At 37.2% G+C, this 13,174-nt stretch overlaps 1 protein-coding gene and 1 pseudogene across 17 annotated transcripts in view; one reads left to right on the top strand and one right to left on the bottom strand.

Annotated features, from left to right (window-relative positions):
• The window catches only part of ERC1 (ELKS/RAB6-interacting/CAST family member 1), a 755,438-nt gene that overhangs the window by 206,435 nt on the left and 535,829 nt on the right, over positions 1-13,174 (top strand). The gene's annotated exons all lie outside the window — the stretch shown is intronic.
• The window catches only part of LOC143689743 (5-hydroxytryptamine receptor 1D-like), a 34,149-nt pseudogene continuing 32,703 nt past the window's right edge, over positions 11,729-13,174 (bottom strand).

Raw genomic sequence — 13,174 nt, 5'->3', positions numbered from 1 at the left:
TATTCTGCCTTTCTGAAAATGGGATTTAGATTAAAACATGGCTTTTCTAGGGGACATACATCCTTGCAAACTGGCACACAAATGATAACCTTTTTGGACTTCTCACTTATTAAATTTTTCTTGCAACATAGGGTTAACTGTAAAAATGTTAATATTTTAAATTTCATTGCTTTTCATAGGGGGTAGACTTTGTGAAGGAAAAGAAGATTTAATTCATTTAAAGTCATACAAAACAAGTCTCTGAAGACATGTTCATGCAAAAAACTTATTTCATTGCTATGTTATGACCATCTTTGTCTGCTATGTTGGTGACATGATGGATTATCACTTTCATTAGTTCATAAATTTAAGGGGGCTGTATTTGTCTTTTAAAGCATTTATTTCCCAGCTTCTCTTCCCTTCACTGTCATTCTATAGGATTATTTCATTTGAAACCAGAATGGAGAAAGATTACATGGGTCCTTGGCCATCACTAAACTTTGCCTTTTAGGTCATTATAATAACATGAGAGCAAGCTTCTAAAGAAATCATTGGAATGATTAATATCACTGGAGGAAAAGATAAACTGGTTAGAACCGAAAAGCTATTTGGAAGTAATGCATTTCTTATTTTACTTCAGCAAATTTATTTAAAAAAAGATTTTTCATTACTTTCAGTGGAGTTTTGAACTTAGAATTAATACCTTTTTATCACAAAAAGTCTCAGTTGTCAACAATAGAATGACAACAATATGCTAGCCATTTTACATCTATAAACTTGTTTGATCCGTACAAGCCTGTGGCAGTAGCTTTTAAATCTGGACTGCTCTACCATAGTTGGTGATTTTCAGATTTTTAGATCATGATGCTAGTAAGGAATATATTTTACCTTGTAATCCAGTAAAAGCATATATTTATATCTATTTAAACAGAAATAGTTGAAGCAAACTTGCAAAAAATAAACCTGTCCTCAGTGTATTATATGTATTCTCATCTTTTCCTATCCTTAAAGGAAATAATAGTCTTTTCCTATTCCTTAAAGGAAATAAAAAATGTTAGTCCTAACCTGTAAAATTGATTTCACCCCACTAATAAAACTCTTTTGATCTCCTGGCATCTCACCTTTCATGCTTCTACGTTCCCTCTCATGAAAGTAAAATAAAAGAATAACAAAAACAAGCCCCCAAAAGACAAGAGCAAATTACATGTTAAAAGAGGTTTATTTGCATAAATTTGTTAAGCTAGAAAGTGGTAGCCTCAGATTTTTATAAGGAGTTGGTCTTACTCCAAATGCTGCTTTTTCTGCTACAACAGCTTCTATGCTGAGAAGGTTATTTGGCAATATGTGTTAAATTTTCCACAGTATGAAACAGTATTCAAACATTGCATGTATTGTCCTTTGTCTAGCCTATGCATTTTTGACAGGAGGCAGTGGAAGGTCAATAATTATGTTCTTATTACACACTATTGCCTCAATAATTTATTACATTATTAACCTTGATTTGTCTTAAAACAGCTATTGAATAGATAACAAAACAGATACATTCAAAAGTGATTTAGGTTAATATGCTTCTTATAAGATAAAGACCTTGTATGTATATTGTCAGTATTCAGGCCTTTAGGTTCTTTCTACTTACTTTGTTGTGGAAGTTAATGTACTGATGTGGTCAGAATCAGCATTTGTGATGAATTTCTTGTACTCCCATTTACTGATAAAGTAGAGGCAGATCTACATAATATAAATAAAATGAATGCAATAAATACAGAGACAGTTTAAATTTCTCAAAGGATCTGTATAATTTTTGATTACGTGAAATGACTGTTCAAAAGGAGTAATCAATTTTCTTTGATAAAAAAGTTTACGTGAGTAAACTTTTTCTGCATTTCCATTTAATAATCATATCTGGCTGTATTTTTACTGTTAAATTTTATAAGCTTTCTGTGGGACCAGGAAGAGAATAGTGGTGCTTGCGTTTGAAACTTAGTTTAAATACAATCCTGTGTTCTTTTTTCACTTTTAATTGAAATACATCTAGTAAAAATCTTGTGCATTATGCTGTAAAGAGACCAAAGGATATCTAGATTGAGAGGCATAAAATCGTAACGTAGAGTGTATTCCTTTAGCAAAAAATCAGAGTAAATGAATATTTTTTTTTTTGTTTTCATGCCTTTGCCTTCTGTTCTAGTTTGCTAGCTGCTGGAATGCAATATATCAGAAACGGAATGGCTTTTAACAAGGGGAATTTAATAAGTTTCAAGTTTACAGTTCTAAGGCCGAGAAAATGTCCCCATTGCAACAAGTCTATAGTAATGTCCAATCAAAGACATCCAGGGAAAGATACCTTGGTTCAAGAAGGCCGATGAAGTTCAGGGTTTCTCTCTCATCTGGAAAGGCACATGGTGAACACGGTCAGGGCTTCTCTCTCGGCTGGAAGGGCACATGGCAGACATGGCGTCATCTGCTAGCTTACTCTCCTGGCTTCTAGTTTCATGAAGCTCCCCGGGAGGCATTTCCCTTCTTCATCTCCAAAGGTTGCTGGCTGGTGGACTCTCTGCTTCGTGGTGCTGCAGCATTCTCTGCTCTCTCCGAATCCCTCTCTCCAAAATGTTTCCTCTTTTATAGGACTTCAGAAACTAATCAAGACCCACTCAGATGGGTGGAGACATGTCATCCCCTAATCCAGTTTAACAACCGTTCTTAACTAAATCTCATCAACCAGGGAGATGATCCCATCACAGTCCCAAATACACAGCATTGAATAGAGACTATTCTACCTTTAAGAAATGGGATCCATATTAAAACATGGCTTTTCTTAGGGGGCATACTTCCTTTCAAACCAGCACACCTTCTATGGGATATACTGGGGAATGACATGTGATGGTGGAGAGAACATAAAAAGTATTTGCCTACCAGTAACACTTTTAAAGATTTAACCTGTTGGTGGATGACAGTCACATGGCTATCATTGAGACCCTGAGAAGAACAGAATCATGATTTTATTTTAAGAGAAGGTTGATTTGGGTATTTTGGGGCAATTTACTTTGCACTCTACTGCAGCTTATTGTATTATATGTGCTCTCATCTTTTCCTGTTCCTTAAAGGAAATAATAGTCTTTTCCTATTCCTTTTGGCTCTGGATGGAGTGTTTATAAATGTGTATATTAACTTTAAATAGAGTCAACATTTGAAGCAGTTCTCCCAGACAATATAGGATATCATCCTAATGAAGATGCTTAGATGTATTTTGGACATAGTTATATGTCCTACTCACCTCTGAATAAGCTAGTAGTAACCATCCCCCATCCCTTCTCCCCAGGTTAGAGACTTCTCTTTTAGATAGTCATGGTATTGAAAATAGACCTTTTAAATATTTTTCAAAAAACAGACCATATTTGCAGGGAAAGAACAAATTGAAAGTTATTTGTGACTCTTTTATCTTAAAACAATTGCATAGGACCTAACTAAATAGAAATAGTCAATCAGGTTTGATTTCAGCAATTCTTACTGTTTTTATTGATTCTATTGTTCATGTTGTTTTTTTGTTTGTCATATTATCTTAAGCTTTTTATTTGATAACTCAAACCCTCAAAGTCTGTATAATGAGAATGGGATGTAAAAAATAATTTATATCAACATCAAGTGTGGTAGATCATGGTGACAGTATGTACTTCTGACAGAATATGATGAAAATGGTTCTCCACCTCTGTGGTGTTCCTCTCTAAAACCCACAGTCTCATTCAGATAATAAGAAAAATATCAGACAAATCCCATTTGAAGAACATTCCATGAAATAGCTGATCAATACTCCCCTTATTATCAAGCGTTCTAAAACAAGGAAAGTCTGAGGAATTGTCTTAGCCAAGAGGTACTCAAGGAGACATAGCAGCCAAATGCTATGTATTTGGGACGGTATTCTGGTACTGAAAAATCCACTGGGAAAAAACTAAGGAAATCTGAATAAGACATGCAATTCAGTTAATAATACTACATCAGTTTTCATTATTATAACAAATATGCCATACTAATATAAGATGTTACAGTAGAGGAAACTGGGTTCTAGGTACATGGGAACTTGGTGCCATCTTTGCCTTTTCTGCAAACCCAAAGCTATTTTGAAAGAAAAAGTCCATTTAAAAAGTCCAGTCAACTTTGATAGTGACTTAGTGTAAAAAATGAAGTGATAGTTTTTGAGGGAGGTAAAGCACAAAGATAAAAATTAGAATGGTATTCTACTCAAAGCTTGGTGTTCCCCAAATCTGTTAAACTACTTCAATGAGGGTAATCATGTTTTTTATTTATATATACATATATTTTTATTGACCGAACAAACAACATATAAACACGAACATTCTTAATATATGAACATTCCATACTTGATGTATAATCAGTGGCTCACAGTATCATCACATAGTTGTATATTCATCACCATGATCATTTCTTAGAACATTAGCATCACTCCAGAAAAAGAGCTTGTTTAGCCACTCATCTGTTGATGGGCATTTCGGCTGTTTCCATCTCTTGGCAATTGTAAATAATGCTGCTATAAACATTGGTGTGCAAATGTCCGTTTGTGTCCTTGCCCTCATGTCCTCTGAATAGATACCTAGCAATGATATTGCCGGATTATATAACAATTCTATACTTAGCTTTCTGAGGAACCACCAATCTGCCTTCCACAGCAGTTGTACCATTTAACATTCCCAGCAACAGTAGATAAGTGTACCTCTTTCTCCACATCCTCTCCAGCAATTGTTTTTTTGATAATGGCCATTCTGGTGGGTATGAGATAATATCTCAGTGTGGTTTTGATTTGCATTTCCCTAATAGGCAGGGAAGTTGAGCATCTTTTCATGTGCCTTTTAGCCATTTGTATTCCTCTTCTGAGACATGTCTGTTCATGTCTTTTTCCCATTTTGTAATTGGATTGTTTGTCTTTTTGTTTTGAGTTGAACAATCTCTTTATATATTCTGGATACTATCCCTTATCTAATATGTCATTTCCAAATATTGTTTCCCATTGCGTAGCTGCCCTTTTACTTTCTTGACAAAGTTCTTCAAAATTTGTTTAACTTTGAGGAGTTCCCATTTACCTCTTTCTTTCTACAATGCTTGTACTTTGAGTGTAAGGCCTCGGAAACCGCCTCTTATTACAAGTTTTGTAAGATGTTTCCCTATGTTTTCTTCTAAAAGTTTTATGGTTTTATTAGGTCTACTAATTAGGTCTTTGATCCATTTTGAGTTAAGTTTTGTATAGGGTGTGAGACATGGATCCTCTTTCATTCTTTTGCATGTGGATCTCTACTCCAGTTCTCCAAGCACCATTTAATGAAGAGCCTGCTCTATTCCAGGTGGGTTTGCTTGACTGCCTTATCAAAGATCAATTGTTCATAGATGAGAGGGTGTATATCTGAACACGCTATTCAATTCCACTGGTCAGTATATCTATCTTTATGCCAGTACCATGCTGTTTTGCCCACTGTAGCTTCGTAATACTCCTTAAAGTCAGGTACTGTGAGATCTCCAACTTCATTTTTCCTCCTCAGTATATTTTTAGCTATTCAGGGCACCCTGCCCATTCAGAAAAATTTGGTTATTAGTTTTTCTATTCCTGCAAAGTAAGTTTTTGGGATTTTAATTGGTATTGCATTGAATCTATAAATCAAATTATGTAGAACTGACATCTTAACTATACTTAGTCTTCCAGTCCATGAACACAGTATGCCCTTCCATTTATTTAGGTCTTCTGTGATTTCTTTTAGCAATTTCTTTGTATAGGTCTTTTGTATCCTTAGTTAAATTTAGTTCCAAATATTTTATTCTTTTGGTTGCAATTGTAAATGGAATTTTTTTCTTGATCTTCCCCTCAGATTGCTCATTACTAGTCTATAGAAACACTACAGATTTTTGAATGTTGATCTAGTAACCTGCCACTTTGCTGAACTCATTTATTAGCTGTAGTAGTTTTGCTGTGGATTTTGCCGTGCATATAGTATCGTATCATCTGTAAACAGTGAGAGTTTTACTTGTTCCTTTCCAGTTTTGATGCCTTGTATTTCTTTTTCTTGTCTAATTGCACTGACTGGAGCTTTCAAGACAATGTTGAATAACAGTGGTGACAGTGGACATCTGTTCCTGATCTTAGGGGGAAAGCTTTCAGTTTTTCCCCATTGAGGATGATATTAGCTGTGGGTTTTTCATATAGTCCCTTTATCATGTTGGTGAAGTTCCCTTCTATTCCTGTCCTTTGAAGTGTGTTCAAGAAAGTATGTTGAATTTTCTCAAATGCCTTTTATGCATCAATTGAAATGATCATGTGGGTTTCTGTTTTGATTTGTTGATATGTGTATTATTTAATTGATTTTCTTATGTTGAACCATCCTTGCATACCTGGGATGAATCCTACTTTGTCATGGTGTATAATTCTTTTAATGTGCTGCTGGATTCTATTTGTAAGAATTTTGTTGAAGATTTGTGCATCTGTATTCATTAGAAAGATTGGTCTGTAATTTTCTTTTCTTGTAGTATCTTTGCTGGCTTTGGAATGAGGGTGATGTTGGCTTCATAGAATGACTTAGGTAGCCTTCCCTCCTCTTCAGTTTTCTTGAAGAGTTTGAGCAGGATTGATACTAATTCTTTGATACTAATTCTTTCTTGAATTCTTGACAGAATTTACATGTGATACCATCCAGTCCTGGACTTTTCTTTTTTGGGAGCTTCTTAATGACCGTTCAATTTTTTACTTGTGATTAGTTTGTTGAGGTCCTCTATTTCTTCTCGAGTCAGTGTTGGTTGTTCATGGCTTTCTAGAAATTTTCCATTTCATCTACGTTGTCTAGTTTACTAGCGTAAAATTGTTCATAGTATCCTCTCATTACCTCCTTTATTTTTGTGGGGTCAGTGGTTATGTCTCCTTTTCCATTTCTGATTTTGTTTATTTACACCTTCTTTTTGTCAACCTTGCTAAGGGTCCATCAATTTTATTGATTTTCTCATTAGAACCATCTTCTGGTTTTGTTGATTTTCTCGATTGTTTCCATGTTCTCTGTTTCATGTATTTCTGCTCTAATCTTTGTTATTTCTTTCCTTTTGCTTGCTTTGGGGTTAGTTTGCTGTTTTTCTCTAGTTCTTCCAAGTGAACAGTTAATTCTTTGAGTTTTGTTCTTCTTTTTGGAGATAGGCATTTAGGGCAATAAATTTTCCTCTTAGCACTGCCTTTGCTGCATCCCGTAAATTTTGATATGTTGTGTTTTCATTTTCATTTGCCTCAAGATATTTACTGATTTCTCTTGTAATTTCTTCTTTGACCTGCTGTTTGTTTGAGTGTTGTTCTAGTTTGCTAGCTGCTGGAATGCAATATACCTGAAACAGAATGGCTTTTAAAAAGGGGAATTTAATAAGTTGCTAGTTTGCAGTTCTAAGGCTGAGAAAATGTCCCAATTAAAACAAGTCTATAGAAATGTCCAATCGAAGGTATCCAGGGAAAGACACCTTGGTTCAAGAAGGCCAGTGAAGTTCAGGGCTTCTCTCTCAAGTGAGATGGCACATGGCGAACACAGTCAGGGCTTCTCTCTCAGCTGGAAGGGCACATGGCGAACATGGAATCATCTGCCAGCTTTCTCTCCTGGCTTTTGGTTTCATGAAGCTCTCCAGGAGGCATTTTCCTTCTTCATCTCCAAGGTCGCTGGCTGGTGGCCTCTCTGCTTTGTCGTGATGCAGCATTCTCTGCTCTCTATGAGTCTCCCATTCTCCAAAATGTTTCCTCTTTTATAGGACTCCAGAAACTTACCCAGAGCACCGCAAATGGGTGGAGACATGTTGTCACCTAATCCAGTTTAACAACCATTCTTGACTAAATCACATCATCCAGGGAGATGATCTGATTACAGTTTCAAACATACAGATTTGAATAGTGATTATTTTACCTTTCTGAAATGGGATTTAGATTAAAACATGGCTTTTCTAGGGTCCATACATCCTTTCAAACCAGCACAAGTGTGTTGTTGAACCTCCATATATTTGGGAATTTTCTGGCCCTCTGCCTATTACTGATTTCCAACTTCATTCTTTTGTGATCCAAGAAAGTGTTTTGCATGATTTCAATCTTTTTAAATTTTTGAGACTTGCTTTGTGACCCAGCAAATGGTCTGTCCTTGAGAATGATTCATGAGCACTTGAGAAAAAAGGTATATCCTGCTGTTGTGGTGTGTAATGTTCTATAAATGTCTGTTAAGTCTAGTTTATTTATAGTATTATTCAAATTCTCTGTTTCTTCATTAATCCTTTGTCTAGATGTTCTATCCCTTGATGAGAGCAGGGAATGTCTGTTACTCCCTTCAGTGTTATCCGCCTTTCCCTCATGTACTTTGGAGCACTCTGGCTTGGTGCATAAATATTTATGATTGTTATGTCTTCTTGTTGAATTGTTACTTTTATTAATACACAGTGTCCGTCTTTGTTTCTTTCACTTGTTTTACATTTGAAGTCTAATTTGTTGGATATTAGTGTAGCTACTTATGCTCTTTCTGATTGTTGTTTGCATGAAATATTTTACCAGCCATTCACTTTCAACCTATGTTTGTCCTAGGTCTAAAATGTGTCTCCTGTAGACAGCATTATAGATGTGTCTATGTCTTTTGGTTGGGGAGTTTAATCCATTAACATTTGGTATTATTACTGTAAGGGCAGTACTTTTTTCTACCATTTTGCCTTTTGGATTTTATATGTCACATCTAATTTTTCCTCTTATTCCTTTACTAATAGTCTTCATTTCTACAGTTTTCTCCACACCTCTCTCTCCTGTCTTTTCCTGTCTGTCTCTAGTGCTCCCTTCTTGCAGAGCCGGTCTCTTTGTCACAAATTCACTCAGTGATTTTTTGTCTGAAAATGTTATTTTCCACCTTTTTCTTTTTTGCTTGGGCATGCATTGGAAATTACACCCACGTCTCCGGCATGGCAGGTGAGAACTCTGCCTGCTGAGCCATTGTGGCCTGCCCTCCCCCTCATTCTTGAAGGACAGTTTTGGTGAATATAGAATTCTTGGTTGGAAGTTTTTCTCTTTTAGAATCTTAAATATATCATACCACTGTCTTCTCACCTTCCTGGTTTTTGCTGAGAAATCTATGCGTAGTCTTATTGGGCTTCCCTTGTATGTGACAGATTGCTTTTCTCTTGCTGCTTTCAGAATTCTCTCTATCTCTTTGACATCTGACATTCTGATTTGTAAGTGTCTTAGAATATGTATATTTGGATCTATTCTGATTGGGGTATGCTGTACTTCTTGGATCTGTAATTTTAAGTCTTTCATAAGAGTTGGGAAATTTTCAGTGATAATTTCTTCCATTAGTCTTTCTCCTCCTTTTCCCTTCTCTTCTCCTTCTGGGACACGGCATGTGTATTTTTGTGCTTCATGTTGTCATTCAGTTCTCTGAGTCCCTGCTCATATTTTTCCATTCTTTTCCCTGTCTTTTCTTTTGTTTGTTGGATTTCAGATATCTCATCCTGCAGTCACTAATCCCATCTTCTGCCTCTTGAAATCTAACATTGTAGGTTTCCATTGGTTTTTTTTCCATCTCTTCTGCTGTACCTTTCATTTTCATAAGTTCTGTGATTTGTTTTTTCAGACTTTCGATTTCTTATTTTTGTTTGTCCTTTGCCTTCTTTATATCCTCCCTCAATTCCTTTATTTGATTTTTTATGAGATTTTCCATGTCTGTTCGAGCATCCTGAATGAATTGTTTCAACTCCTATATCTGATTTGAATTGTTGGTTTGTTCCTTTGACTTGGCCATATCTTCAATTTTCCTAGTATGATTTGTTATTTTTTACTGGCATCTAGGCATTTAATTTCCTTAATTAGTTTATTCTGTGGATTGTTTTTACTCATTTACTTAGGATTTTCTTGCTGGGTGGCTTTGTTCTCTGTCTGCTCTTTGACATTTAGTTCAGCTTATTCTAGACCTCTAGCATAGGTTTTGTTTAATGGATCAGAATTTTTCAGATTTTGTTTTCTTGTTTCTTGCCCTGCCTGTATGGTTTCTTTTTCCCCCACCCTTAGGAGGGTCTGCTTAGGTTTTATAGACTCTAGTCAAATTTTCCCAGACCAGACTGGCCTCCTCTCAGGAGGAAAGAGTCACTGGCAGCAGTTTTCCCTGAGGGAAAGACTTCCCTATGAAGCCTCTAGACTGTGTTTTTTCTGGTGTTTGGCTGTGGGTCCACCAGCATAAAGTGATACAGTACCTTTAACTTCAGCAGACTATCCCTCCTGGGGGCATGGTTAAGACAGAGGAGAGGGTGTAGGTTGGCTGTAATAACTTCAGTTTTCCAGTCACTGGGGTCTGAATTCCTTGAGAGAGGGATTCCTCCTGAGGTGGGTCCCATTCCACTCCTGGGGAAGGCACAGCCTCCAAGGAATTACCTCCTTTCACCTGACCAGTCTCTTTATCTCTCAGACAAGCTTAATTTTTGCCCTTGCCTGAGGCAGTTGGAGCCTGAGAAGCCCTGTAATTGTATATAAAGAGCAGTTAAGCAGTAGAAACACAGAAAAAAAAATCCTTTTCAGAACAGAACCCTCATTCCTCAGGTTTGTAAACCAGGAGCTTAAGTTGGTATGTTGCTCTATGTGTCTCCAAGTCCTATGTGCCTCCTCTTTTCTTTTAGGGTCCAGACCTTTGCAAGTATTTTGTGCTGTCTGATCAAAAAAAAAACTGTCTTTTTTTTTTTTTTTTTACCCCTATCAGCTCTGACCCCTCTGCATGGGGACAAAAACTAGTAAGTAGCTTTTATTCGAGGTTTAGCTGAGCTGGGGGCCAATATTTAGTAGTTAGAATTTGTTAATTAATTCCACAATTGGGGTTTGGTTGAGCTCAGCCCCTTGCTGTTACTAAAGTCTCTTTCCTTTCCCCTTTGGGAACCAGCCTGCGGGGGAAGGGCGCTGGACTCTGAGGCTTAGGGGACTCATCTGGTTCTGCTTGTCCAGACTGTTGTACCCTGTTTGTCCGGTCACTGATGTGGCCCCATCAGTTGTTCTGTACTGTTCCTGGCCATTTACTAACTGCTCTGGAGGACAAACTAAGTTCCATGCCTCAGTATACTGCTGTCTTGGAACCTCTCAGTAATCATGATTTAACTATGGAACTTTAAGATGGTGCAGATTTTTTGGAGAAGGAGAGAGTGTAGAAGAATTGGTCTAGTTCCAATTATCATCCACGTTGCTACTCAGTCTTTTTCCAAGTCACTGTGTATCATTACCACCCCATTGTCAAATATTTCCCCATGGGCAATTAGGAGAGATTCACTCTAAGAAAGACTTAATAGAAGAAATCTCTGGGTGTTATTTTCCTACCCAAGGTAGTACATGGAATGGAACCTTCTCTCCTGACTTCAGTTCTCTTTCAACTCAGGTCATTAATCTCCTCTACCCTTCTTTGAACTCCACATAAATCTTAGATAGACCAGAAAACCTTTCCTTTGAGCCTGGGGGTCCTATCTGCAGAGCTAGACAGTTTTCTGTCTGAGTAGTATCAATACGGAAACCTGTGGTTCAGGTTTCTGCTGAACTCTGTTTGCAGGTTTCATTTGTATCCCATTTCATACAGCTGTACAGCTTTTGGTGGCTCAACAGTTAAGAAGTTAACGGGAAAAATAATGAAGAACAATTCTGCTGATTTAACTAAGACTTGAGGAAAAATAAAAAGACCATTCTGTTTGGTTATAGGATATAAAAGATAACAAGAATTGCTACTAAATAGAACTAGGTGGCTTTCTGGAAGTAGTCAATTTTCTGAAATGCTTCCTGAAGCACTTTATTAGATACAGAGTAGATAACTGGATTGATGAAGAAATTTAAATAGCTTAATCAGATGAAGATGTTAAAGAGGGTTGGAAATCCTGACAGATGGGGAGGACTAGAGGCATAACAAAAAAAAAAGGGCAGCCAGCAGATGTTAAAGGCCGCCACTATTATCCCTAGGGTTTTTATGACTTTCCTTTCTTAAACAGCAAAAATCTACCTCTTTCAGTTTATTGTCAACAGTATTTTCACAGGATTGAAAAATAGGAGTCAGTTGAGTGTAAGTGCCTCTTCTGGTGGCTGGGGTTAAGTGAGCAGAGTTAGGACCCTGCAGAACCTGTGAGGAAGTGGGCACTGGTGAAGTGGTGGTAGATTCGGAATACTGTTCCTGGCAATTAGGTAGAAGATGATGAGCAACCTGGATAGGATGTAGAAGGCCCCACAGTAGATGGTGTGGGAGATCTGGAGAAACAGTAGTGAGATGGAGATAGAGATGGAGATATTTCAGATGATTGTGATCATGGAGGCTGAATGTCTGGTGTTGACTCCGTTGCAGGTATCGGTACTAGCCCAGTCCCTTTCCAGAACAGTTATACAGAGATGCAAGTTAGACGCCCAGACAGCACGTGATGTCAGAAGTCAGCCAGATGAAACACAGGATTTTTGCTAAAGCTTCAGATGTGGGTGATGGTGTATGCAATGCTGATGGATATCACAAGTTGAAAAATATAACATTGGTCATAGCAGAAAGCCAGTGGGATAGTGCCTGGGATGTGGAGCTTCCTTGTGAGAAGATGACATTGGATAGTATCAGTACTGTGGTCAAGTGTACTGTTGGAAAGGAACACAGAAAGAAACTCTTGAGTGCCTGGAAGGTCCTCAGATGCCAAACTTCTCTAGTTTCTCTAATATTCAGAGATCTGTTAGAGGTCTCCTGAAGCAGGTCTTCTACTGACTGGTTTGGTGGAGGAATTGTAGGTGGCCTTTTCCATACTTAAGCTCCTTCATTCACAGTTTTCCTGGCCACAAAAGAAAGCCATCCTTTAGTTTTACACTGGTGGAAGCTATATATCAGATGAACAGATCATAGTGAAAAGACTCCAAGACTTGATTCCTTAACAAACTTTGAGGTGACTCCTAGCTGCTGGTTCAAGGTTTCCTAAACCAAATGAATCTCAAGATAACTCACTAGTTTTGAACTCTGTCTGGCAGAACCTCCTGGGAGCTTTAAAACTAGAAACAGTGTTCCAGTTGATTTAGAGAAGCTATTCAGTCATCAACTTGTGGAGTTTACCTAGGTTAAGCTTGACACCTGGTGAGATACTAAACTTTGGTACCTGTTCCATTGATCATTTTGAGTCTAAAGAGGCAAACATTTTAGTTAGTAGGACTTGAAAAATATATGAG

Source organism: Tamandua tetradactyla, chromosome 7 (assembly GCF_023851605.1).
Source record: "Tamandua tetradactyla isolate mTamTet1 chromosome 7, mTamTet1.pri, whole genome shotgun sequence".
Taxonomy (NCBI): domain Eukaryota; kingdom Metazoa; phylum Chordata; class Mammalia; order Pilosa; family Myrmecophagidae; genus Tamandua; species Tamandua tetradactyla.
This window is presented reverse-complemented; position numbering and strand designations above follow the sequence as displayed.